Consider the following 27019-nt stretch of genomic DNA (forward strand, 5'->3'; position numbering starts at 1 on the left):
CATAAACCAAACAGAAAACAATTATCATTATATGGGTGTTATATTCTCCTTCCCTCCCTCTCCCTCTCTTTCCTATGTTGACTAATGAGATGAGAATTCATTTGCGGGACAGCATATCATTCTGCCCAGGAACCCAACAGTTTTGAAAATGTTCACAGTCCGACCATTTAGGTTTCTTTCCAGCCCATAATCCATGTCCTCAGAGCCCAAGAGCCATTTGGAGAAGTGATAATCCTCTGTATCACTGACCCGGAAGACCATTGAGGCGATAAGAGGCAGAGAGATCAAAGGACAAAACAGAGGGGATCTTTTTAATCCCACTAGCTGCAAAGCTCAGTCTAATCTTAGCATGTGTGTGTGTGTGTGTGTGTGTGTGTGTGTGTGTGTGTGTGTGTGTGTTGGTTAATTCTCTCAAAAATCTGCTTTTAAACTTTGTTTAACACTCATGATCCTTTTCCATCCTGCTACAGTTTGATGGGGGCAGGAGAGATGAATGAGAATTATTGGGGCATGGCATCTGTAGGAGTGGAGTGCAGAAGTAAACAGTTTGGTAAGAGCTCTGGTTGAAAGAATGACGAAGGTCAAAGTTTACGACTTCTGGCAAACAAAGCTGTTCTCAGTACAAGCTTACATGTGGTCATCATGGATCCATGAGGCTAATAAAAAGAAGGCTCAAGTTGAACACTGTAGAAGAAGCAGGAAGCAAAACCAGTGAGAGAAAGAAAACAACATCTGTAGCTCAGCTGGTTAGAGTGCTGATAACGCCAAGGTTGGAGGTTCAATCCCCGTGTGGGACAACTGCATATTCCTGTGTTGCAAAGGGTTGGACTAGATCATGGGTAGGCAAACTAAGGCCTGGGGGCCGGATCCGGCCCAATCGCCTTCTAAATCTGGCCCACGGATGATCCGGGAATCAGCGTGTTTTTACATGAGTAGAATGTGTCCTTTTATTTAAAATTCATCTCTGGGTTATTTGTGGGGCATAGGAATTTGTTCACCCCCCAAAAAAATATAGTCCAGGCCCCCACAAGATCTGAGGGACGGTGGACCGGCCCCCTGCTGAAAAGGTTTGCTGACCCCTCGCTTAGGGCTCCACTCACATGGGGGTCCCCCCAAAATTAAAGAAAAACAAACAAACTGGATATACATTTCCAAAATATAACATAAAAAACAAATAGATACCCCACAAGGTCTGAGGGACAGTGAACCAGCCCCCTGCTGAAAAACTTTGCTGACCCCTGGACTAGATGATCCTCAGGGTCCCTTCCAATTCTAAAGTTCTATGATTCTATGAATATACAGGTAGCTGCTCAAGAAGGAATCAGCGAGGGAAGAATAGATTGCATTTTTGGCTATTTCCACCCACTGGTTCAGGTAGCTTATTCCAAGTGTTGCTGCTTTACTCCCAAAATATTAGCACTGGAATATAGCTGGAATCAGGATGAATAAGCATGGCTAAAAAGGCGTTTGCTGCCACCTCCCCATATTGTTAGGGACGCGGGTGGCGCTGTGGGTAAAACCTCAGTGCCTAGGACTTGCTGATCGTAAGGTCGGCGGTTCGAATCCCTGTGGCGGGGTGAGCTCTCGTCATTCGGTCCCAGCTCCTCCCCACCTAGCAGTTCGAAAGCACCCCTAAGTGCAAGTAGATAAATAGGGACCGCTTTATAGCGGGAAGGTAAACGGCGTTTCCGTGTGTGGCACTGGTGCCGGCTCGCCAGAGCAGCTTCGTCACGCTGGCCATGTGACCCGGAAGTGTCCTCGGACGGCACCGGCTCCCGGCCTCTTGAGCGAGATGAGCGCACAACCCTAGAGTTGGTCACAACTGGCCCATACGGGCAGGGCTACCTTTACCTTTACCCCATATTGTTGCTTTATTGTATTCATTTAAAAGCTGTTTCTCTAAAGAGCATACAAAATGCTGCAACGTAAGAACAATAAAATAATATGAGTCTTGTCACAAGGTTCTAGTCCCTGCCTGTGGGCATCTCATGGGCATCTGGTTGGACACTGTGAAAACAGGGTGCTGAATTGGGGGGGGGGGGTTATTGGATTCCGGAACAACTTGGTTCCAGGATACCTTAAGGAAAACCTGAAGCTTTATATCCCAGTTCCATCACTGAGATCGCCCAGGAGAAACCTGTTGCCTCTGTTCCCATGCCATAGAATACACTTCCAGCTGAGATATGGCAGGCATTCACTTTTTGAATTTTAGGCATCCCTTTGAAGACCTTTCTATGCCATAAGGCCTTTTGCATCTGTTTAATTAGCCAGACAGACAGTGTAATTATTATTTGCATTGTGTTTAATGGTGTCTTATAGTTTATTGCTGTACACCACCCAGATATATTATGAACTGGAGGTACAGAAATATTTTTATCAATAAATAGGATCTAGATTTTTAAAGAGCTACAGCAGACATCTTGGTTTGGGTGGTGCCAACTTCAGAAGTGAGGCATGGCTATTGGCAAGGGGCCAAAGCCTGGTGGTAGAGTACACTGTGGGAGGCAGTGGAAGACAGGAGTGCCTGGTGTGCTCTGGTCCATGAAGAGTCGGACACAGCTAAATGACACAACAACAACAACAACAGAGTCCATGCAGAGGTTTCCAAGTTCACTATCCAGTTATGGGGTCTCTCAGGTCACAGCATGGCAATGACGCCTTTCCTGAACCTCTGGCAACGTGTCCCCAATCCTGAGTAGGTGATACCAGGTTGCTAGTGAGAAATTGGGAAAGGCTACAAGTCAGTGGCAGAGCATTTGCTCTACATGAAGAAAGTCCTGGGATCAATTCCTGGCATCTCCAGGTGAGGCTGGGAGAAACCCTCTGTTTTATTTTTATTTTTTTTATAAGATATTTATTAAAGTTTCACAAATTATATAATCAAACACAACAATACAAAACAACACAAACAAGAAAAAACACGTATAATTTCAATTCCTTATTTTCTTAAAACTTACTTCACCGACCTCCTCATACCTCCCCTTTCTGCATTCCAATTTCAAATATTTAGTTCAGCAAATCCTCACCCTTAATTTTATCTAATTGTTAACCTTTCTTTTCTTTTAACTTAATCTTTACAGCTGTAATCCACTTACTTACTAAAGCCACATCATTTTAACAGTCATTAATTTTACAATGTTTCTTAAGATAGTTCTTAAATTTCTTCCAATCTTCTTCCGCCGTCTCTTCTCCCTGGTCTCGGATTCTGCCAGTCATTTCTGCCAATCCCATATAGTCTATCACCTTCATCTGCCATTCTTCCAAGGTGGGTAGGTCTTGTGTCTTCCAATACTTTGCGATAAGTATTCTTGCTGCTGTTGTAGCGTACATAAAGAATGTTCTGTCTTTCTTTGGCACCAATTGGCCGACAATGCCCAGGAGAAAGGCCTCTGGTTTCTGAGAAACCCTCTGTTTTAGACCCTAGAGAGCTGCTACCAATCAGTGCTGACAATATTGAGCTAGATGGACCAGTGGTCTGAAGTATTCAGCAGCTACCTATAGTCTTGGCTTATGCCAAGTTAAACCAGCTGTGCATCTAGTTTATTCAGAGCTTTAGAAAGTGTCTTTCCCAATTCATTTTAGAGACGTTGGGGACTGAACCTGGGTCTTTCTATATGCAATGTAAGTGCTTTACAGCCAAACATGTCTGAACTCCCATCATCCCTGACCATGTTGGCTGGGAAGAGTTTAGCAGCATCTGGAAAAGCCACAGGTTCCCCCTCTCTGGCTACACTGTCTGGTAGATGTTCTCTGAGGTTTTGGACATAGGAGGCATTCCCAACCCTACCTGCAGGTATCAGGGACTGAACCTGGGTCTGTCTACAGGCAAAGCATGGGCTCTGCTGCTGAACTATGGACCAACAGGCTGACCCTGTTACACCCTGGTTTTCAAATGCTTTCCCAAGCTATACTGATCTGGGATTATGAGCCTATGCATGTTCCCATTGAAGCAAGCGCCATGCTGGTTTCAAAGAAGCCCTTTAGGCACAATGCTGCCCAGATAAAAATACCCCAGTCCTCTTTCTTTAAACTAGCTTTTCCTTTCAGTTCCACCTTAGCTAGATAATGGGCTCAATGGTGTCACTGTTGCATCTTTTATTAACTGACATTAATATATATGAAGAAATCAATGGGTTTCAACATGACTGACTGCCATTTTTTAGTACAAGCTGTTTGAGGTCTCTTTTTCTCCTGCCATGTGACAATATTTTTTATTATTTTAAAAGGCAGAATATTAAATCCAACCTTCTGTCAATTAGGAAGTCATGCAATTAAACAGCCATATAACCCTTGGAGTGGTTTAAAAGCTTTTTCCGTTATGCAATTAACTACACATTAGCAAAGAGCAATACTTAATGGACAAAATTTCCAACATTCCAAAACACACAAGCTTGGGTAATATGGATAGGGGCAGGGGGTGTGGGCAGGAAGTCAGCAAAGTATTTAAGTGATTGTTGAGTTTTTAAACAGCTGTCAAGCTGGATCTGATGGGTTCCTCCCCCCACCTAATGTATTGCATGATCATATTATTGAGGCACACTAAATAGCTGACTCATAGTTACATCACACTAATCACACTAGAGCAGTGATGGTGAATCTTTTAGAGAGTGCCCAAACTGCAACCCCAAATCCACTTATTTATCTCAAAGTGCCAAGACGGCAATTTAACCTATTTATCTCATTGTTTCTGTGTGTTTCACATTTCTTCTTTATGACTGCTGTTGTGATAAAGAATCCATAATAAAAGTTACTGCATTACATTCTTCATTAAATTATCTTTTCATTGAAATATAATTTTATGGTATAACTCAGTCCTTTTTTTCTCTCTAAAAAAATTGTTTAGGAGTACTCTCATTTTGACTCAAGAAAATCACCACCGGGAGTGGGAATAAATACAGTTTAAATTGGGAGAAACAAATACAGTTCAAATTGGGGAAAATAAATACAGTGGTACCTCAGTTTTCGAACAGCTTAGTTCTTGAACTACTTGGAACCTGAACACTTCAAACCGGGAAATGAGTGTTCCAGTTTTGGAACTTTTTTCTGAAGTGGAATGTGCTCTGTTCTGAGTATAACTTACATTTTGAGTGCCACACTTCCATTTTCCTAGTGAGGGAACGTGGGCTGGGTGGCAAGCGAGCAGGCACCTGTGGCCCTCCAGCGCTGGGTCCCTCTGCCACCGCCACAACAGCAACCACCCCCTCCTCCAGCTCTGGCAGACCCGGGCACTGAGTGAGAGACAGCTGGGCTGGGGCAGCAAGTGAGCAGGCAAGGGATGTTGCTGCCACCCCCCCCCCCAGCCTGCTCCTGCTTGCAGGCAAGCAGGAATGGAAGTGGAGATCTCTCAGAAGTGGAGCGGAGACTTCACGTTCTTCAGCTGAACTGCCCAATCCCACTCCTACTGGCGTGTAAGCAGGAGTGGAGACGGAGATCTCTCAGCGTAAAGCCTCCACTCCACTTCTGCTTGCACCAAGCCCTCCTCTCCTCCTCCAGCACGAACAAGCCTCTTGCATTTCCTCTCAACTTTCACAGCACAGTAGAGGGTGGTAGTGGTGGCTGCTGCCCCTTGGGACTTGTAGGACTGAAAGTAGGGAGGACAACAGTAGGCAGAGCCAATGGCACGCCTACTAATTCTAGTTTTGTTCCCATCCTCCTCCCTGTTGGGTTCTCCAAGAGGAAAAACTGAGCCTAAGGACGAGGAAGCTGGCACTCAAGGCTTGTCAACACTTCCACTTGCCCCATGCCTAGAAAGCACAGGTCCAAGCAGTGTTCCACTTGACCCACACTTTCTAGGCACTGGTTCGAGTGGTTTCCCCCTTGCCGCACTCCTTTCACAGGGAAAACCTGCTCTTTGGTGCTAAATTGGAGCAAATATCAACCTGGAGAAAACCCAAATTGCTGCTTGCTCCTACTGAGTGCTAAAGAGTGGCTTTAACTGGGGGAAAGTTGCAGGAAGTGTTGATAAGCCCAGAGTGCCATCCCTTGCACTGGTTTCAAGTAAGATAGCAGGCAGATGGGGGATGGCTAAAGTCAGACTGAGGTTGGTAGGCCAGTGTTTCATTCGCCCAAATGGACCAGATTACACTAGTGTGCATCTCTTTATTCTTCCATTGATCAGGCTTGAGTTTTATACTGTGACAAATAATTAAAGTTTGGCAGTCACTTTGAAGTAAGTCAAACAAATTACTAAGGAACAATTTCTGCATTCCCTCCCCTCTCCCAATGTTATCTAGGGACCTTTCATTTCATTGGCTGCTCTTTCTTCTCAGTGGCATTCCCCCCCTTTCATCTCCCCCTTTGTCCTCATTGCTCTTGACCTCATTTGTCCACACTGTTGTTAACTGCTCTTGGTTATGGTGCACCATGCTGATTTGTTTACCTCAGTGGTGGGGTCATTGCAGCCCTCCATATGTTGTTGGACTATAACTCCCATAATCTCTGGCTGGAGTTAATGAAGTCCAACAATATATGGAATAGTGATACCATGATGGCTGAATCTAGTAGGGATCTAGACAGGGAGTCAGAGGTCAAAGGGCATTAGATGGGGAGCCAGGTTAGGTTCAGGTCTCAGAACACACAACTGAAGATAGAGAGACCTTTGCAATTGAGGTGGTTGAACAGAAGTCCCCAGAGGAACCTCCTAGACCACCAGGGCCTGTAGGGCTCTCAGAGCCTGCATCTTCACAGGCACCTTCTCCTGAAGAACCAGATGCCTCCTACTGCACACCACCAGTTTGGCAGTGCAGGGAGGGCACCAGAGTTTAGCACCGGAGGCTTGAAAGGCATAAGCCTGCTCCCAGTCTTTGATGGAGCAAATTGCTCAGCCAGAGCTTTCCATGACCCAGCAACCTTTGAACAGCCTTGCCTCGCCTCCAGCCTTGCTGCTTTCACTGTGGGGTCTGGCACTGGACCTGAACAACAAGTGACTTCCATAATTGTAAGTCAACATCATGAAGAGCCATAGCCCACTTTTGCAAACTCGAGTCTTTACCCATTTTAACATCTTCCCTTCTCTTTGAAATCCTTTTCAGCAGAAGGTGCCTCTGTTCTCTGCCTAAACTCTTCTCAGCACACACATCTATACTTCTCAGTAGGTAAGTGAAGAAGCTGTAATTCAAAGGAATCAAACTTTTAAATTGTGCCGATCATGACAAGCTGACAGAAGTCAGTAAATTCACAGTGAAGGCTGGCACTTTGGTCGTAATTCCTCTGGTAATTAAGGGGAATTGGAAGAGAGAAAAGGAGTCATCTGGAGAGACAAAGGCAGCAGCAACCGTCCCGAACATTTGCAGTGTCTTACAGATGGAAAAGGACAAGGCTCTGGAGACCTACGCTCCAGATTTCTCTACAGATCAGGCACTCCAGCTACGATCAGTCCATGACATTTTGCTGCCTGAGGCAAAGGACAAGATGACCCTCATACACATACGCCTCCATTCCAAGTTCAGGAGTCAACGGAACTGGCAATTGAATCCCACTTCAATCGTGGTGAGAAGACAGCTGTCCTAGCTCCCAGCTGCTGAGGAACAAGAACTCAAAGATGGATTCTTTCTAAAGGCTTTAATGTTTAGATTTTTGTGACACATATGCTAATCGCTGGCTTAAGGCACTACAGGCAAAACACATGATTAATCCAAAGTACAGCTACACAAAGGCAGGTGATCTAACTCCCAAAACATTGGTCTGACATTGACACACACCCTTACTAGCCTATATAGAGGAATGAGGCAGGCTCAGATCAGCACAGCAAGTGTGTCTGCAATCTCTCACTGTGCCTAGTAGACAGAATTATCTGTTCTCTCATCCTCCTGGGTCTAGGTGATAGGGGAGGTGTATCTGCTCCCCTAGGCTGGTGGAGCATCCCTCTCTGAAGAGGCAGGGCCACTCGCAGTGTTTGATGGGATCTGCATAGGTGGCACCATGGAAGTGTCAAAGAGAGGCTTCAACAGCTGTTGAGAGAGAGAGGTGGAGATGGAGGCAGAGGCAAGTGTAAGTGTAAGTGCAAGTCTAACAACTCTCATTGTAGAGATGGGAAAGGCAGAATAGTAAATTGAGGGAAATCCACACACATCCTGGAACCTCACTAGCAGGCTTCTCCAATTCCAGCAGAGACCTCCACGTCCCGCTGGAGCCCTCCCAATGACAAACCCTTCATCTGCATCGTCCTGACTCAGCCAGTCAATGACAACAGCTACCATCACTGCATCTGAGGGCAGCAGGCTAGCTCAAGAGACAGATGGGACCCAGGTCTCGGTGCTGCAAACACCTCACTTACCGCTGGCCACTCTGCCTTGTGCCTGCCCTCTGCCCCCTCAACCTGTAGCACACAGTGGCCAACCAAATATACATGAGAAGGGTGCAGATATCCAGCAAGACTCTCTCCTCCTGAATTTTCCAGAAACTAGTATTCAGAAAGAAAGCAAAGTGGCTGTCCAACGAGGCCTTACAAATAGCGGGGGAGAGAAGGCAAGCAAAATGTGAGGGAGATAGTGAAAGACACAGGAAATTGAATGCAGAGTTCAAAAAAATAGCAAGGAGAGACAAGAGGGCCTTCTTAAACGAGCAATGCAAAGAAACAGAGCAAAACAACAGAATGGGAAAAACCAGAGATCTGTTCAAGAAAATTGGAGATATGAAAGGAACATTTCATACAAAGATTACCATAATAAAGGACAAAAGTGGAAAGGACCTAACAGAAGCAGAAGACATCAAGAAGAGGTGGCAAGAATACACAGAGGAATTATACCAGAAAGATATGGAGAATTCTTACACCCATATAGTGTGGGTAGTGTGGTTGCTGACCTTGAGCCAGACATCCTGGAGAGTGAAGTCAAATGGGCCTTAGAAAGCACTTTTAATAACAAGTGATGATATTCCAGCTGAACTATTTAAAATTTTAAAAGATGATCCTGTTAAGGTGCTACACTCAATATGCCAGCATGTTTGGAAAACTCAGCAGTGGCCAGAGGACTGGAGAAGATCAGTCTACATCCCAATCCCAAAGAAGGGCAGTGCCAAAGAATGCTCCAACTACTGCACAATTACACTCATTTCACACGCTAGCAAGGTTATGCTTAAAATTCTACAAGGCAGGCTTAAGCAGTATGTGGACTGAGAACTCCCAGAAGTGCAAGCTGGATTTTGAAGGGGCAGAGGAACCAGAGACCAAATTGCAAACATGTGCTGGATTATGGAGAAAGCTAGAGAGTTCCAGAAAAACATCTACTTCTGCTTCACTGACTACGCAAAAGCCTTTGACTGTGTCAACCACAGCAAACTATGACAAGTTCTTAAAGAAATGGGAGTACCTGATCACCTCATCTGTCTCCTGAGAAATCTCTATGTGGGAAAAGAAGCTACGGTTAGAACTGGATTTGGAATAACTGATTGGTTCAAAATTGGGAAAGGAGAATGACAAGGCTGCATATTGTCTCCCTGCTTATTTAACTTATATGCAGAATTCATCATGCGAAAGGCTGGACTGGATGAATCACAAACTGGAAATAAGATTGCCGGAATAAATATCAACAACCTCAGATATGCAGATGACACAACCTTGATGGCAGAAAGTGAGAACCTTTTAATGAGAGTGAAAGAGGAGAGCACAAAATATGGTCTGAAGCTCAACATAAAAAAAAAACCTAAGATCATGGCCACTGGTTCCATCACCTCCTGGCAAATAGAAGAGGAAGAAATGGAGGCAGTGAGAGATATTACTTTCTTGGGTTCCATGATCACTGCAGATGGTGACAGCAGTCACGAAATTAAAAGACGCCTTGGGAGAAAAGCAATGACAAACCTAGACAGCATCTTTAAAAGCAGAGACATCACCTTGCCAACAAAGGTCCGTATAGTTAAAGCTATGGTTTTCCCAGTAGTGATGTATGGAAGTGAGAGCTGGACCATAAAAAAGCTGATCACCGAAGAATTGGTGCTTTTGAATTATGGTGCTGTAGGAGACTCTTGAGAGTCCCATGGACTGCAAGAAGATCAAACCTATCGATTCTGAAGGAAATCAGCCCTGAGTGCTCACTGGAAGGACAGATTCTGAAGCTGAGGCCCCAATACTTTGGCCACCTCACGAGAAGAGAAGGCTCCCTGGAAAAGACCCTGATGTTGGGAAAAACTGAGGGCACAAGGAGAAGGGGACGACAGAGGATGAGATGGTTGGACAGTGTTCTCGAAGCTACGAACATGAGTTTGACCAAACTGTGGGAGGCAGTGGAAGACAGGAGTGCCTGGCGTGCTCTGGTCCATGGGGTCACGAAGAGTCGGACACGACCAAACGACTAAACAACAACAACAAAGTATTCAGAAACATACTGCTTCCAATGGTGGATATAGAACATAACCACCATGGCTACTAGCCACTGATAGCCTATTCCTCCATGAAAATGTCTAATTCCGCTGTTTAAAGCCATACAAGTTGGTGACCATCACTGCCTCTTGTAGGAGCAAATTCCATAGTTTAAATATGCACTGTGTGAAGGAGGACTTTGTTTTGTCTGTTCCGAATCTTCCAACATTCAGCTTCATTGGATGTTGATTGTTTGGAGCTTAAAGGGAAAATCAGGGGCCGTATACCAATTTAGCCATGTGCAAGAGCTGGACATTCTGCATTATTCTGTGCTCAGTATCTGACGCTCTCCAGTGTAGAGTTCAGACTTGTCTATAGCTCAATACATTTCTGCATTATCACCATGTACAATGTGGAAGAGGAATGTAGTTAAAACATCTGTTTTCCAATGTTCATTTCAAACACCTTGCGTCGTGCATGCAGGAACCAATCTTGGTGCTCACCATATTTCAATATTATAGTCTTCTGTGTATTGAATTTCCTTCTGCATGAAATGAGCATTATTTGAATGTGATAGTTTTTTTGGGGGGGGATACAGTTTACCTTTCCATATCTATGTTCACGTTTGGCACAATAATTTAGATTTGTTTCAAGTTACGGGCATGTTCCAAGGCAGTGTTTTCTTCCTCTCTGCGTACATTTCCATTTACACATTCTGCCCATCTATAATTTATATATATCTATATATATATATATATCTATATATCACATATATATCCATATAAAAGAGAGAATGGAGGAAAGGAAAATAAAACCCTATGCAGGCCATCATAATCTGTGGGGTTCTGCTGTGCATAAGTTGGTCAATGGAGTGGAATTTGTAGTCTCTCAGACATTTCTGGACTACAGCTCCCATTATCCTTGGCCATTGGTCATGCTGGCCGAGGCTGATGGGGGCAAACTGAATGCTGAACATATGGGTTCAGTCTCCAGCTTTTTACTGAGATTGCTGACTTGACCTCAGGAATTCTCAGGGTTGGAGAACAGTTGATGGTGACTCAGGAACTGGGACCTATCAGACTAACAAGTGGTCAGGATCATGGGCCAAGTTAGGACTAAAGGACAAGCCAGGACGCATAACCGAAGAGGATAAACTGGGTCTGATGGCCAACCAGACATCAGAGAAGAAAATTAACCAAGGACACAGGCACACATCAGGGCTCTTATACTCCTTCCTGTCCAATATGATCCAATGGCTAGTCTGAATAGGTGGAGTCATTTCAGAGCCGGAAAGTTCTTCACCAAGAAGGCTTGACCTGCCGTTCAGTGGTTTGCCAAATGGGAGCAGACACTCAGAAACCCATCAGCTCTTGAACTTGGGAACCTGAAGTGTGGACTTGGATGTTGCAACTTGTAGCCATGACTTCATGCTGACTGCAGCATTCCACAGCATTGTGTGTTGTTACTAAGGCGAGAGTTGTTATTTCTTTTTTAAAAGAACAGCATGGTCTTATAAAAGCGGTCATCTTAACCTTCTAAGTCTGAAAATTATACAATGCCAATGTTCCAAGTGCCATAATTATGAGGTGAGGAGGGGGAGGTGAAATAATGGGAAATAACAGTAATTAAGCCCTTGTGTACAGCTCCCACAATTAACACGCTTCAACCTCAAGGAATCCAGTTGGGTCTGGCTAAGACACTTTGCCTTTTAAAACAGTGCTGTGTGGAAACTTGTCCTTGAGTTTCTCAAAACTACCTTTTCCCCATGCAAAAGAGGCACTTTAGAATTTCTTTATGATTTTTCTTGGGGTGTGTGTGGGTTTTGTTTCCTTTATTGCTACACTTATACCACCCCCTTTCTTCCCATGAGTTCAAGGTGGCACACATGGTTCACCCCTCCCCCTTTTATCTTCACAACAACCCAGTGAGGTAACTTAGGCTAAAAGGTGCTGACTGGCTCAAGGTCACGCAGTGATGGTTGAGTATGGATTTGACCCCTGGTCTTCCAGATCCTAGTCCCACACTCTAACCAATACACCACACTGGCTCTGGTTGAGCAGATTTTCTTGTTGCCTGGTAGCCATGGGTTTGAGGCAGAATACGGCTGTCACATTATGCTACTGCTCAAATAATTATGCTGGTTGTTAGCTAGCTGGGTAAATTAAAGGTGTTGGTACTGATCTACAAATTCTGTGTCCAGGGCAGCTGTTTATCAGTTCCATCTGGTACGCAGGCTGAGACCCTACCTGCCCGCAGACTGTCTCGCCAGAGTGGTGCATGCTTTGGTTATCTCTCGCTTGGACTACTGCAATGCGCTCTATGTGGGGCTATCTTTGAAGGTGACCCGGAAACTACAACTAATCCAGAATGCGGCAGCTAGACTGGTGACTGGGAGCGGCCGCCAAGACCACATAACACCGGTCTTGAAAGACCTACACTGGCTCCCAGCATGTTTCTGAGTACAATTCAAAGTGTTTAAAGTCCTAAATGGCCTCGGTCCAGTATACCTGAAGGAGCGTCTCTACCCCCATCGTTCTGCCCAGACAGTAAGGGCCTTCTGGCGGTTCCCTCGCTGCAAGAAGCCAAGTTACAGGGAACCAGGCAGAGAGCCTTCTCGGTAGTGGCACCCGCCCTGTGGAACGCCCTCCCACCAGATGTCAAAGAGAAAAACAACTACCAGACTTTTAGAAGACATCTGAAGGCAGCCCTGTTTAGGGAAGCTTTTAATGTTTAATAGACTATTGTATTTTAATATTCTGTTGGAAGCCGCCCAGAGTGGCTGGGGAAACCCAGCCAGATGGGGGGGGGGAGGGAGAGATAAATAATAAATTATTATTATTATTACAAATACCTATTTAGCTTGGAACCAAGAAACTTAAAATATTGTCTCATCCCTTATCTACCCAACTGACTGTTGTGCTCCACAGGAGGAGGCATCTGATCAGAAAGTGTTCCACACCATGTTGGAATCAGGCCCTTAGTGTGGTGCCATCTTCCCTTGCAACTGCCTCCTGTTCCATGTCAGACTGACAGAATCCCTATTGTCTTTTCAGTGCCTGATGATGATGCTCCTCTTCAGTAACCCATCTAAGTGGACATTGCTATCCCAGTTGGATACTTTGGATCCATTGTTTTGAGTCCTACCCTCTGGAGCAACAGGAAACAAGCTTGCTCCATCTTCCATGTGACAGCCCTTCACATATTCGAAAATAGCTCTCATATCACCTCTCAGTCTTCTCCAGGCTAAACATACCCAACTCCCTCAACCATTCCTCATAAGGCTTGGTTTCTAGACTCTAGATAATCCCTCTCTGGTCACCCTCTTCTGCATACATTCCAGCTTGTCACTATCCTTCTTAAACTGTAGTTCCCAGAACTGGACACAGTACTACAAGTGGAGTCTGACCAAGGAAGGCAGAATAAAGGTAAGGGGACCCCTGACCATTAGGTCCAGTTGTGGACAACTCTGGGTTGCAGCGCTCATCTCACTTTATTGGCCGAAGGAGCTGACGTACAGCTTCTGGGTCATATGGCCAGCATGACTAAGCCGCTTCTGGCGAACCAGAGCAGCACATGGAAACGCCATTTACCTTCCCGCCGGAGCGCTACCTATTTATCTACTTGCACTTTGATGTCCTTTCAAACTGCTAGGTTGGCAGGAGCAGGGACTGAGCAATGGGAGCTCACCCCGTCGTGGGGATTTGAACCACCGACCTTCTGATTGGTAAGCCTTAGGCTCTGTGGTTTAGACCACAGCATCACCCACAGTATAGAGTGGTACTATTACTTCCCTTGATCGGAACACTATACTTCCATTGATGCAGCCTAGGCATTAACTTTTTTTGCTGCTGCATCACACTGTTGACTCATGCAAAGCTAAGATCCCAACATCCTTTTTACATGTACTGCTGGCAAGCCAGATGTTTTTCATCCTATATTTGTGTGTCTGCCTAAATTCCCCCTTTTCAATTTTTTTCCTGATGATTTTCAAATGCATTCCCCCCCCACCCCCAATTAATTGCTGGAGAAAGGAGGGGAAGAGAGAGAAAAGTGGGAGAATTTTTGGCAGAACCCTCGTTTTAAAAGATTTGAAGGTCGTAATGAAAGATAGGTGATCATTCCAACAATGAGCTGTCAGAAGCAAGAATCCGGCAATCATTTTGATTAGGAATTCTTTTTTCTTAACCTGTCATCTTACTAACAGAACCTTTGCAGCAAAGACCATCACTTGACAGCAGCCCCTTGGTAGAGCAGGTAGACTGAGGTGCAAAGATCTCAAGGGAAATCATCTCTGAGATGTTTTCTTCTCTTTCCCTACAGTCTATTGCTCCAAGGGTTACATCAATGAGACTGAGTCTTAAGAAAATTATGGTTGAACCCTTTCCCACCCTGCCCCCCCCCCCCGGCCGCTGGCCTTAACTCATCAGGTTACAAACTTATAACATCTCCCAAAGTCATACGACTCCTGCAGAAAGTTAGATTTTCAAACAAAGGCTCAAAGTCAAGTCATTCCAGGCCATGTTAGACCTCTGCACCAGGGGTCTACTTTTGCAAGATGCATGAGAAATTGGTGCCCTTAGACCAGAGAACCAAAGGCAGCCCTGCAGCTTTCTCTTCCTGGCCCTCGAGATTCTTTTAAGATCCCTACTTTCTGCAAGCCGCACCACTCATCAGCTTGACTTTGCCTCCTCCTTGAATGTTTTTGCCTGGTTGGAATGTGCCCCTCAACTCTAATAGGAACTCTTGTTTGCCTGGATGGAGGACAGAGAAGGGTCTGTGTTGGTTGGTGGGTTGGATAGTTGGTACCCATCTGTCTCAAGAGACAATGGAGTATCCCTCCAGGGATGAAACCAAACCACTGCATTAGCAGCACTGAAGTGACCTCCCTGGGGTGCAAGTCTGGGCAGTGTGTCAGGAGATCCTGGGATGCCTAGATGACAAGATGTGTCACTGATGTGCCACTGAAAGAAGCTGTTTGTGACGTTCATAGGAGATACTTGGAATGACCAGCCCAGAGGCTGAAATGCAGAAGGAAGGGAGGCATTTGTTAGGAGATGCTTGGCAAAGGAAGCCTAGCTCTTCAGATCCAGAGCCTGAGCGCTTAGATCAGGGATCGGCAACGTGCAGCCCATGGTCCAGATGCAGCCCACAAAGACCGTTTTACCAGCCCACAAGCCACCCATAAACCGAGCCACCCACTCAGCAAGTCCCCTGCACGCTGTGCTAAACCAGTGCAGGAACTCACTGAGCAGCGCTGGAAATTGCATCTGCACACTCGCAGATACTGTAAACTACGTCTGCACATGTCCAGATGCTGAAAATCGCTTTTGTGTAGGTGCGAATTTCGGCATCTGGACATGTGCAGAAGCAATTTCCGGCATCACACTGCACCAGTCTGGCCCACAGATGATCTCCATGAGAGTGATCCAGCCCATGGCCAGTAAACCTTGCCAACCCCTGACTTAGATGCTATGTTTCTGCATTAAGAACTGAATCATTTTAAGCATGGTCACTCAACTGCCCAAAGGCTTTTGGACATATAGATACAACCAACAGCTGCATAGCTCACATAAAGTTTACTTAACCGGCCAGCGGTCCCATTTCTATACACCAGCATGGAAAATAGTCTACAGGAAAGAGCTTTGCATCATAAGTGTGATTGTGTAGAAATTAGCCTACTGTACAAAGGTAAAATTGGTATTTGTTGTTCCCTCCACTTTAGCTTCTGGCCCTGACCATTACTGGCATGTGGTCCACAGAAATGAATGTATCCCTTGGGCTGAATTTGAGGCTTCACCCCTGCATTGGAACTTAGAAGGAAACTCCTAGTCAGTTTTAGAGAGAGTGATGTATCTTTGTAATTTATTTTTATGGTCCAGTCCTGTTGTTGTCATCATGATGATGGGCATTACTGAACAAGATAAACCAGTAAAGATGAATCTGAGTAAATCAGATTCCTATATCAGGTTTTAACTTTGGTATTTATTTGGTGCAAGGCCCTTATTCAATGTTAGAGCATCTGCATTTTTGCATGCAGAAACTCCTTGGTTCAGTCCCCAGCATCTCCTGGTAGGGTTGGAAGAAGCTCTGAAGCTCTGGCGAGATGCTGCCAATCAGTGCAGACAATACTGATCTAGATGGACCAGTGGCGTGACTCAGAAGATACAATGGGTGTTGGCCATGAATGCAAACTTGCTTTCACGCTTCTCGTTTTATTCTGAGTTTCTAGCCCTTATGTTTAAATGGAAAAAACTCAGACGTCTGTGGGCTGAAGCTTCCAAAATTCCAGAAGCTGTCCTGCTCCCTCCTGCTTCTATTTCTCCCCACCTGACAGAGAGAGAGAGAGAGAGAGAGAGAGAGAGAGAGAGAGAGAGAGAGAGAGAGAGAGAGAGAGAGAGAGAAATATAGCAAAAAGGATCCATCCTTTGCTAGAGGCCCATAAAGGAAGCATTTCAAGTAGCGAATTGCATGACGCTCTGGGGCTGCGAGAGATATTAGAATTGTTTGCTGAGGCACACTGACAGCTAAATGCAATAATAAAGGCCTTGGATGAGGCGCAGAGAAGATTTCCACCTCACACTTGCCATTACGTGGGAGGCTGGAGCAGTTTATTATGTTTGAGGGGCCACTTCTCATTGTCTCACCTAATGACTGGCACGGAGAGCTCGGTTTTATTATTGGCTTTGTTGAGCTGTCGGTGGAAAGGGAAATGCCGCTGCAAATAAGGGCTGGTGACTAACAGCCCCAAACAGCAGAGATGGGGGAAGGAGGGAGGGTCAAAGGTATTTCACACGTGGTGGTGGTGGAACTTGAGAGTGAATGTGGTGTTGTGGTTGGAGTGTCAGACTAGATCCTAGGAGTCCAGCATTCAAATTTCCACTCAGCCATGAAGTTCACAGGGCGACCTCGGGACCAGTCATCATTTCAGCCTAACCTACCACACAGGTGTCAGGAGTGTGTGCAGGAGCCAGGCTCTGTGACCAGTAGGGCTTCGCAGGACTGGGGCCTTCCTAAGTTTGTTCTGGAGAGGCAAGGTGCGGCCACACAGGTGAGACCACTTGGTAACTCACTGCACCTGGTGGCAAGAGCCGGGAAGGGATATAAGGTCAGCATTTCCCTTCGGCTCTTTGCCACAGCAACTCGTTTGCTGCCTTGCTGCATTTGGCTTCTTGCTTCCTGATCCTTGGACCTTGGCTTCTAGACTCCTTGCTTCTTGACCTTGGTGGCTCTACCTCTCATTGGCTCTGGCCCCACCTGCCGACTTCTGCCCTGCATTTTGCCCTACCAGTGCCAAGGGCACCAGTCACTACTGGTCACAGAACACATTCCACTTTGTTGACATTTTTCTTAAACTGTGATGCCTAAAATTGCACAAATCTGCTGAATTGTTTTCAGTCCTATCCCATGCTTGTTTTCACTGAAGGAAGTCCCACTGAGTTCAATGGGGTTTACACACCAGGAGGTATGCTTGAATGGAAGCCTAAATAAATGCAGATTTTACACACAAACAAAAGCTGGAAATCGCTGCATGAGTACTTCAAAATGCCAACAGAAAAAACTAGAAGGATGTTTATTTCCTTTTATTCTTGAGGGGAAAATGGACGTCTGTTATCCCTATGGTGACACTGACCAGGGTTGAAAGAGAGAAAGAAGGAGGGGAAATTTGATTTAGTTCACTTTTAAAGGTTTCAATTTCAACACCTGTCATTTCCAAGTTGGACTGGGAGAGGCTCCTGTCTGAAATGTTGGTGAGTCACTGCCAGTCAATGTAGGCAATACAGTGGTACCTCTGGTTAAGTACTTAATTCGTTCTGGAGGTCCATTCTTAACCCGAAACTGTTCTTAACCTGAAGCACCACTTTAGCTAATGGGGCCTCCTGCTGCTGCCGCTGCGCCATCGTGCGGTTTCTGTTCTCATCCTGAAGCAAAGTTCTTAACCCGAGGTACCACTGTACTGAGATAAATAGATCAATGGTCTGATACAGTATAAGGACGATTCCTATTTCCTATGCATATAGGATTCCGATTACTACAGTTTCTGCCTCTCTAGGGATTTATCTGGCTCTGTGCTTTTCACCTTTTCCTGTTCTACAGTTTCTGGACTTTCATTTCTGAGGTGCTAAAGGCTGTTTTCATAAAGGTTTGGGTCGCCACTTCTGAGTTTTCCAAAGCTGCTGGACTAGCAGAAATGAAACACAGGAGAGATGGTCTGCAGCTTGGAGGAAGATCCCATAAGCACATTCTTTGCATGCAAATGTTCCCTGGTTCATCATTCAAAAAGGATATCAGATAATGGAATATTGGTGGTGGGCAGGGGGGCTGGCTATAGGGGGTGGAAGGTACTTCAGCCCAATCAATATTTCAAAGCAGGGGGCTGAGCCTCCCCCCAATATTGAGGGGCTGCCCCTGGGCAAGTGATGGCTCACTGGGCAGGGGCAGGAGGCTCAGAGGGTGATTTTTGCCCTTTGTGCCCCTGCTGTGATCACCAGAGCGCCTCTGGAAAGGCAGTCTGGCAATCCTCAAAGGGTTGCCTATGTGTCCCCGGAAGGCGTGGCCCAACTGTGTGTGTGTGTGACACGTGTGACGTCATGCATGTGGGACAGCCCCCTGTCCAATGTTGGGCCCAACTTGGCACGCCTAGTGGTGGGTGGGTCTTTTCTTGAGTCCCTGGATAACTACTGCCAATCAGAATAGACAATATTATGTTAGGTTTACCAGTGTTCTGATTTGTTACAAAGCAGATTCACATGTTTTCTCACCGTTGCACGTGAGAATCATAGAATCATAGAATCATAGAATCATAGAGTTGGAAGAGACCACAAGGGCCATCGAGTCCAACCCCCTGCCAAGCAGGAAACACCATCAGAGCACTCCTGACATATGGTTGTCAAGCCTCTGCTTAAAGACCTCCAAAGTAGGAGACTCCACCACACTCCTTGGCAGCAAATTCCACTGTCGAACAGCTCTTACTGTCAGGAAGTTCTTCCTAATGTTTAGGTGGAATCTTCTTTCTTGTAGTTTGGATCCATTGCTCCGTGTCCGCTTCTCTGGAGCAGCAGAAAACAACCTTTCTCCCTCCTCTATGTGACATCCTTTTATATATTTGAACATGGCTATCATATCACCCCTTAACCTCCTCTTCTCCAGGCTAAACATGCCCAGCTCCCTTAGCCGTTCCTCATAAGGCATCGTTTCCAGGCCTTTGACCATTTTGGTTGCCCTCCTCTGGACACGTTCCAGTTTGTCAGTGTCCTTCTTGAATTGTGGTGCCCAGAACTGGACACAGTACTCCAGGTGTGGTCTGACCAGAGCAGAATACAGTGGCACTATTACTTCCCTTGATCTAGATGCTATACTCCTATTGATGCAGCCCAGAATTGCATTGGCTTTTTTAGCTGCCGCGTCACACTGTTGGCTCATGTCAAGTTTGTGGTCAACCAAGATTCCTAGATCCTTTTCACATGTACTGCTCTCAAGCCAGGTGTCACCCATCTTGTATTTGTGCCTCTCATTTTTTTTGCCCAAGTGCAATACTTTACATTTCTCCCTGTTAAAATTCATTTTGTTTGTTTTTGCCCAGTTCTCTAATCTGTCAAGGTCGTTTTGAAGTGTGATCCTGTCCTCTGGGGTGTTAGCCACCCCTCCCAGTTTGGTGTCATCTGCAAATTTGATCAGGATGCCCTTGAGTCCATCATCCAAGTCGTTGATAAAGATGTTAAATAAGACCGGGCCCAAGACAGAACCCTGTGGCACCCCACTAGTCACTCTTCTCCAGGATGAAGAGGAACCATTGATGAGCACCCTTTGGGTTCGGTCATTCAGCCAGTTACAAATCCACTGAGTGGTAGCAGAGTCAAGACCGCATTTTACCAGCTTCTTTACAAGAATATCATGGGGCACCTTGTCAAATGCCTTACTGAAATCAAGGTAGGCTATATCCACTGAGTTCCCTTCATCTACCAGGCTTGTAATTCTGTCAAAAAATGAGATCAGGTTAGTCTGACATGACTTATTTTTCAGAAATCCATGCTGACTATTGGTGATCACAGCATTCCTTTCTAGGTGCTCACAGACTGTTTGCTTAATGATCTGCTCCAGAATCTTCCCTGCTATTGATGTCAGACTGACTGGGCGGTAATTATTTGGGTCCTCTCTTTCCCCCTTTTTGAAAATAGGGACAACATTTGCCCTCCTCCAGTCTGCCGGGACTTCGCCTGTTCTCCAGGATTTCTCGAAGATGACTGCCAGTGGTTCTGAGATCACATCTGCCAGTTCTTTTAATACTCTTGGATGCAGTTCATCTGGCCCTGGAGACTTGAATACATCTAAACTAGCCAAATAATCTTGTACTGTCTCCTTAGTTATTCTGGGCTGTGTTTCCTTTGCTGAATCATTTGCTCCAAATTCTTCAGGTCGGGCATTGTTTTCTTTATCGGAGAAGACTGAGGCAAAGAAGGCATTGAGGAGTTCAGCCCTTTCTGTGTCCCCTGTTTGCATTTCACCATCTTCTCCTCTGAGTGACCCCACTGTTTCTTTGTTCTTCCTTTTGCTACGAACATACCCATAAAAGCCTTTTTTGTTGCTTTTAACCTCTCTAGCAAGCCTGAGTTCATTCTGTGCTTTAGCTTTTCTGACTTTGTGTCTACACGTGCTGGCTATTTGTTTGAATTCCTCTTTGGTGGTTTCCCCCCTTTTCCATTTTTTGTACACATCCTTTTTTAATCTTAATTCAGTTAAAAGTTCTTTAGATAGCCACCCTGGCTTCTTTGGGCACCTTCCATGTTTCCGTCTCATTGGTATTGCCTGACGTTGTGCTTTTACTATCTCCCTCTTAACAAACTCCCAGCCATCATGAACTCCCTTTCCTTTTAGTATTGCTGTCCATGGGATCTCACCCAGCACTTCCCTAAGTTTTATGAAGTCGGCTTTCTTAAAGTCAAGAAATTGAGTCCTAGTATGCTTGGCTGCTCCTTTCCGCTGTATAGTAAACTTCAGAAGAGCATGATCACTCGCGCCTAATGATCCTTCCACTTCTACCCCACTAACCAGGTCATCAACATTGGTTAGGACCAGATCTAAAATGGCTGTTCCTCTTGTTGCTTCTCCCACTTTCTGGACAATGAAGTTGTCTGCAAGGCCAGTGAGGAATCTGTTTGACCTTATGCTCTTGGCTGAGTTTGACGTCCAACAAATATCCGGGTAATTGAAGTCCCCCATTACTACTATCTCCCTTCCTTTTGCATGCTTGGCCATCTGTTCCAGGAAGGCATCATCTATGTCCTCCGTTTGGCTTGGGGATCTATAGTAAACTCCCACAGTGAGGTCTCTGTTATTCTTCTCTCCCTTAATTTTGACCCAAATGCTCTCACATTGGCTTTGAGGTTCTAAATCTTGGATCTCTTCACAGGTATACACATCCCTGACATATAACGCCACTCCTCCTCCTTTCTTGTCTGGTCTGTTTCTCTGAAATAGATTGTATCCCCCCATTATTACATTCCAATCGTGGGACTTATCCCACCAGGTTTCAGTGATGCCTATTATGTCATATTTAGTTTGCTGTACCAAGAGCTCAAGCTCATCTTGTTTATTTCCCATGCTTTGCACATTAGTGTACAGACATTGAAGTCCATTAATCATTCCCCCGTGTCTCTTATTTAAGGATTTTTTCCTCCCACCACTAGGTCCGCGTGCTGTTTGCTCCATTTGGTCTATGACATTTGGATGATCATCTTCATTAATTGATAGACTCCTACCTTCAGGAGCACTGTCTCCCTCCCCCACATTACTCAGTTTAAAGCCCTCCTGATGAGGTTTCTGAGATTTTTGGCAAAAACATTCCTCCCAACCGTTGTGAGGTGCAGCCCATCACTTGCCAGAAGTCCATCTTCAAGAAACTGCAGTCCGTGATCTAAGAATCCAAACCGTTCCTGTTTACACCATTTGCGAAGCCAGCTGTTCACTTCCACTATTTTCCCCTCTCTCCCTGGGCCACGTCGTTCAACTGGGAGGACAGACGAGATGACAATTTGTGCATTTAGTTGCTTCAATTTCCTGCCGAGAGCCTCGTAGTCTCTTTTGATCTTCTGGAGGCTATTGCTTGCAGTGTCATTGGTTCCCACATGAACCAAGAGGAAGGGGTATTTGTCAGTGGGTTTTATGATTCCTTGCAGTCGTTCAGTTACATCTTGGATCTTAGCCCCGGGGAGACAGCACACTTCCCGAGACATCTTGTCAGGCCCACAGATCACTGCTTCTGTTCCCCTCAGTAGGGAATCCCCTATCACCACTACACGCCTCCTCTTGGGTTTGGTCGGGGTTCTTCCGTGAGCTGTCCGTTCCAAGGTCGCCTGCACATTCCCTGAGGACTGACTTTGCTGCTCGTCTTCATATACCTGATCGACTGTAATGAGGGAGAGATCCTCAAATGGAGTCTGCTCTTCGTCTTCCATGCTAGGGGAGAGGACCTCAAAGCGATTGTGTATTTCTAAACAATCAGAGTGAACCCTGGGCCTCCTACTTCTTTGAGTCACGTTTCTCCATATATCTGGCTCCTGTGTTGATGAACTAGCCTCCTTCTCAGGGGAGTCCCCTGTCTCCTCCTTGGTGGGGACGGTGTGCTCTGTTGCTTCCAAGAAGAGCTCCAGCTCTCTAATTCTTTGGAGCGTAGCTACACGTTCCTCCAGTTGCTGGACTTTGTCTTTTAAAAGGGCAATCAACATGCAATTGCTGCAGGTGAAGCTGCCTGCAACCTTTGGCAAGATGGCAAACATTGCGCAGGAATCGCAGGCGACTGCAGCTGTTCCCTCCCCTTCCATCTTGAGATCGTGTTGTTGGGGGTGGCTACAGAGGTCCTCCATCATAAAAAGCTTGAAGACAGGACAAATAACTTCGCCCACAAAAAAAAAAAACCTAGGTCTCCCCTAACAAACGTTTGAGACTAGCTCCCCTAAATCTAAAAGATGGATATAACTGCGCGCGCCGCTAGGCGCGCGCCGCTGCCCTACAAACTCTGATAAGCTCCTCCCACAGCTAATCCCCTGCCTCAACAGAAACCCTGCCCCCTCTGACCTTTACACAGGGAAAACAGCTAATCAGCCACAAGAAACACACACACACAAGAAAACCCTTTTTGCTCCTTCAACTGCTGCCCTACAAACTCTGATAAGCTCCTCCCACAGCTAATCCCCTGCCTCAACAGAAACCCTGCCCCCTCTGACCTTTACACAGGGAAAACAGCTAATCAGCCACAAGAAACACACACACACAAGAAAACCCTTTTTGCTCCTTCTTCAACTGCTGCCCTACAAACTCTGATAAGCTCCTCCCACAGCTAATCCCCTGCCTCAACAGAAACCCTGCCCCCTCTGACCTTTACACAGGGAAAACAGCTAATCAGCCACAAGAAACACACACACACAAGAAAACCCTTTTTGCTCCTTCTTCAACTGATGCCCTACAAACTCTGATAAGCTCCTCCCACAGCTAATCCCCTGCCTCAACAGAAACCCTGCCCCCTCTGACCTTTACACAGGGAAAACAGCTAATCAGCCACAAGAAACACACACACACAAGAAAACCCTTTTTGCTCCTTCTTCAACTGCTGCCCTACCCTACTTCACCTAACAGGTGAAGCTGTTAGGAATGTTGGATCTGTTACTGATAGGAAGTCAACAGCACCAAGCATCAAACACTCCTGATCATTTTGGGGCTGAGCCCACACAATTTATTTCCTTTCTTGTTCAGTTTGCGAGTGTCAGAAAATGTTTCCTGTTTTCATTGATTTTTCAACATTCATTGCAAAGAATTTTATGATTTTCCATTGGTGTTCTTCTCAGCACCACTTTCCCTCCTCCATTTCTTCTTTGCCCTCACTGTCCCTGACCTCATTTGTCCATGCTGCTGCTTAATCCTGTGTGTTGACTGTGGCCACACATGTTTTTGTTGACGCTCTCACAAGGCTATGTATGATGTCTCTGATATTAAGGTGCTTGTAAACCCATCTGGAAAACCTCCACAGCTGATCAGAAGAAGGTTCAAATGAGGCTGAAGGCAGTGAGGGCAAAGAAGGGAAGTAGCATGAGATGAAGCAGATGCCAGTGGAATCGGAACACTACCAAAGCATCCTGGGCAATGGAAAGTGTTGGGGAGTGGGGTATTGTTCAGCTGCATGATATACAGTGCCAGCTCCAGATTTTGGGGGGCCTTTGGGCAAGATGCCTTTAATGGCTGCTGCTGCCATCACTGACCATTAACTTGGGCTCAATCCTCACAACTGCCCAGAAGGACAGCACAAGGCAAATGAAAGCTGCTGGTCCTTCTCCTTTTTCTTGCCCCTGATTGCATGCACACAGGCAGCAATTGCAAGGATTGGGGGCCACTTATCCCTGGGTGCCAGCACTGCACCCTGATTGAATTACCTAGGCAAATGCAAGACACCAGCTCTGCTTGCAAATGCTACTTTGCAAGCAAATATTGCAATCCTGGAATATTCACCGCCACCTTAATCCAATCTATTTACAGTAATGGAACACCCTTCAGAATCGGATCACCTTGAAGTGACTAATAACCCCTTAAAGAGGAACAAGCCCTTTGCACATAAATACATGTCACCCGTAATCCAAATAAAAGATGTGTTTTTAATAACTTACAGCTCAAATCTTTCATAAACTGAAATAGATTCTCCGGGGCAAAATGCAGGGGGAAGAATAATTGTTCGCAGGCTAAATTTCCTGCTCTGAGGCATTATTGTTACACTCCTGAGCTGTTATTAACTGTACTTTTCTATAAAATGGCTTATGGGTATTTCCCCCCCCCACCCCCACCTACATGTGTTCAGTGCCGGATATACAGCACAAAACCCACTTGTATGTTATCTGAAAATTGCATCTCGGTGTGTGAGGATTTCAAAGTACGAGCTTCATAAGAAAGAAAAATGCATTTTCTCAAATTAGATAGTGAAACAGCAGGCAGGTACATTCAAAAAATTGATTCAAATATGAGGAGAAGTGGAGGGGAAGAAAGCCTCCCTTTAATTCACAGTTCAATTAAAAAAAACCCCTTTTCATAATAAATAACTCCTTATGGCCGAGAAGATGTGGGAGAACTAAATTAGATCATCCACATCCCATTTTAAAAAATCTATATCCTTTTCAAAAATGCTACATTAGCCCAGCTGTAGCTTTGACCTGACTTCATCAGAAGAGAGCATTGAAAAAGAAGTCATTCTGCCATATTCACCCCCCCAAAAAAAATAAATATCAAAGCTTTTAACTTTTTCATGGTGAGAATTGGACAAGGGGTTGGGAACCCTAGACCGTGGAGCCAAATGTAAGAATCCATGCCTCTCTGTTTGGCCCTTGAGACTCTCCCCAATGTAAATGCCCCATCCTTGGCCACACTCGCTATGCCCCCTGCTTCACACTCATCCTTGAGGGTATTTTGTATGGCTGGAATGTGCCCTTCAACGGTTGCTCCAGTGGATGGAGCATACAGAGTGGTGAGTGAGCGAGTGTAGAAACTAGTCTACTGTACAGTTGAGATTGCGGGTCAAACTCAACTAAGGACTCAGCTACATTAGTAAAGAAAATGCATTTTATATGAGTTATAACACTGTGATACCAGATGGCACTGTGGAGTCCCATCTTTCGCCAACGGGATTTCCTTTTATGAAGTTTACAATGCGTTTAACTGAGTGGCTTTTTTAATGTGTCTAGATCCAGCCTAACTTGATATACTTGTGGGTACACATTTACCCATGTACAAAAAGGGTACCTGCCCCTTTAACTTTAGATATCACATAAGTAGAACACTTGGAGTAGATGGTGGTCATTCCTCAACTCCATTCCACCCTACCTGCTTCTGGTTTTGCTGAAAGAATTCATCATCAATCATCATCATCATATAATAATAGCTATAGATGGTGCCTTTCTCTTTCCATCCAGTTTCCCTAAGTGGTATACTACATATTTTGCCTTGTGAAGTGGTCTTGTTTGAGGTCAGTCACACGGTCATGCCCTCTTCCAGAATCCTGCATTACATTCTTTCTTCCCCAATGCATTCCTTTGAGGGATACAGCTCTCTAGTACTGCATCTACTCTTGCATGCAAAGGGTCCCAGATTCAATCCCTGAAACTTTGGAAAGCCACTGCCAATTAGTGTAGACGACACTGATCTAGATCAGGCAGACATAAGCAAGCTCCAGCCCTCCAGAAGTTTTGGACTACAATTCCCATCATCCCTGACCACTGGTCCTGTTAGCTAGGGATGATGGGAATTGTAGTCCCAAACATCTGGAGGGCCGGCGTTTGCCTATGCCTGATCTAGATGGACCAATGGTCTGGCTTGGTATGAGGCAGCTTCCTATGTTCATTGCCCTGCCCACCAGCAAAATCAGCACTGCAGACCCACTATGTATTAGGCTGTTGGGGGGATGTTTTGCAAACACTGCAGTTTCATCTGAGCGGTTTCGTATCTCCTCCTTTTGTATGGATAGTGTCATTCTCCCTGCATAAGAAGTGGTGGCTGGTGTTCCTTGAGGCTTGTAGTGTAGAACGCAGGGAACCCAAACAGTAGGTGGAGCCAGAGTCAATGACAGGGTAAAGGTAAAGGGACCCCTGACCATTAGGCCCAGTCGTGACCGACTCTGGGGTTGCGGCGCTCATCTCGCTTTATTGGCCGAGGGAGCCGGCGTACAGCTTCCGGGTCATGTGGCCAGCATGA

This window comes from Podarcis bocagei, assembly GCF_964188305.1.
Source record: "Podarcis bocagei genome assembly, chromosome: 16".
In the NCBI taxonomy this organism is placed as follows: domain Eukaryota; kingdom Metazoa; phylum Chordata; class Lepidosauria; order Squamata; family Lacertidae; genus Podarcis; species Podarcis bocagei.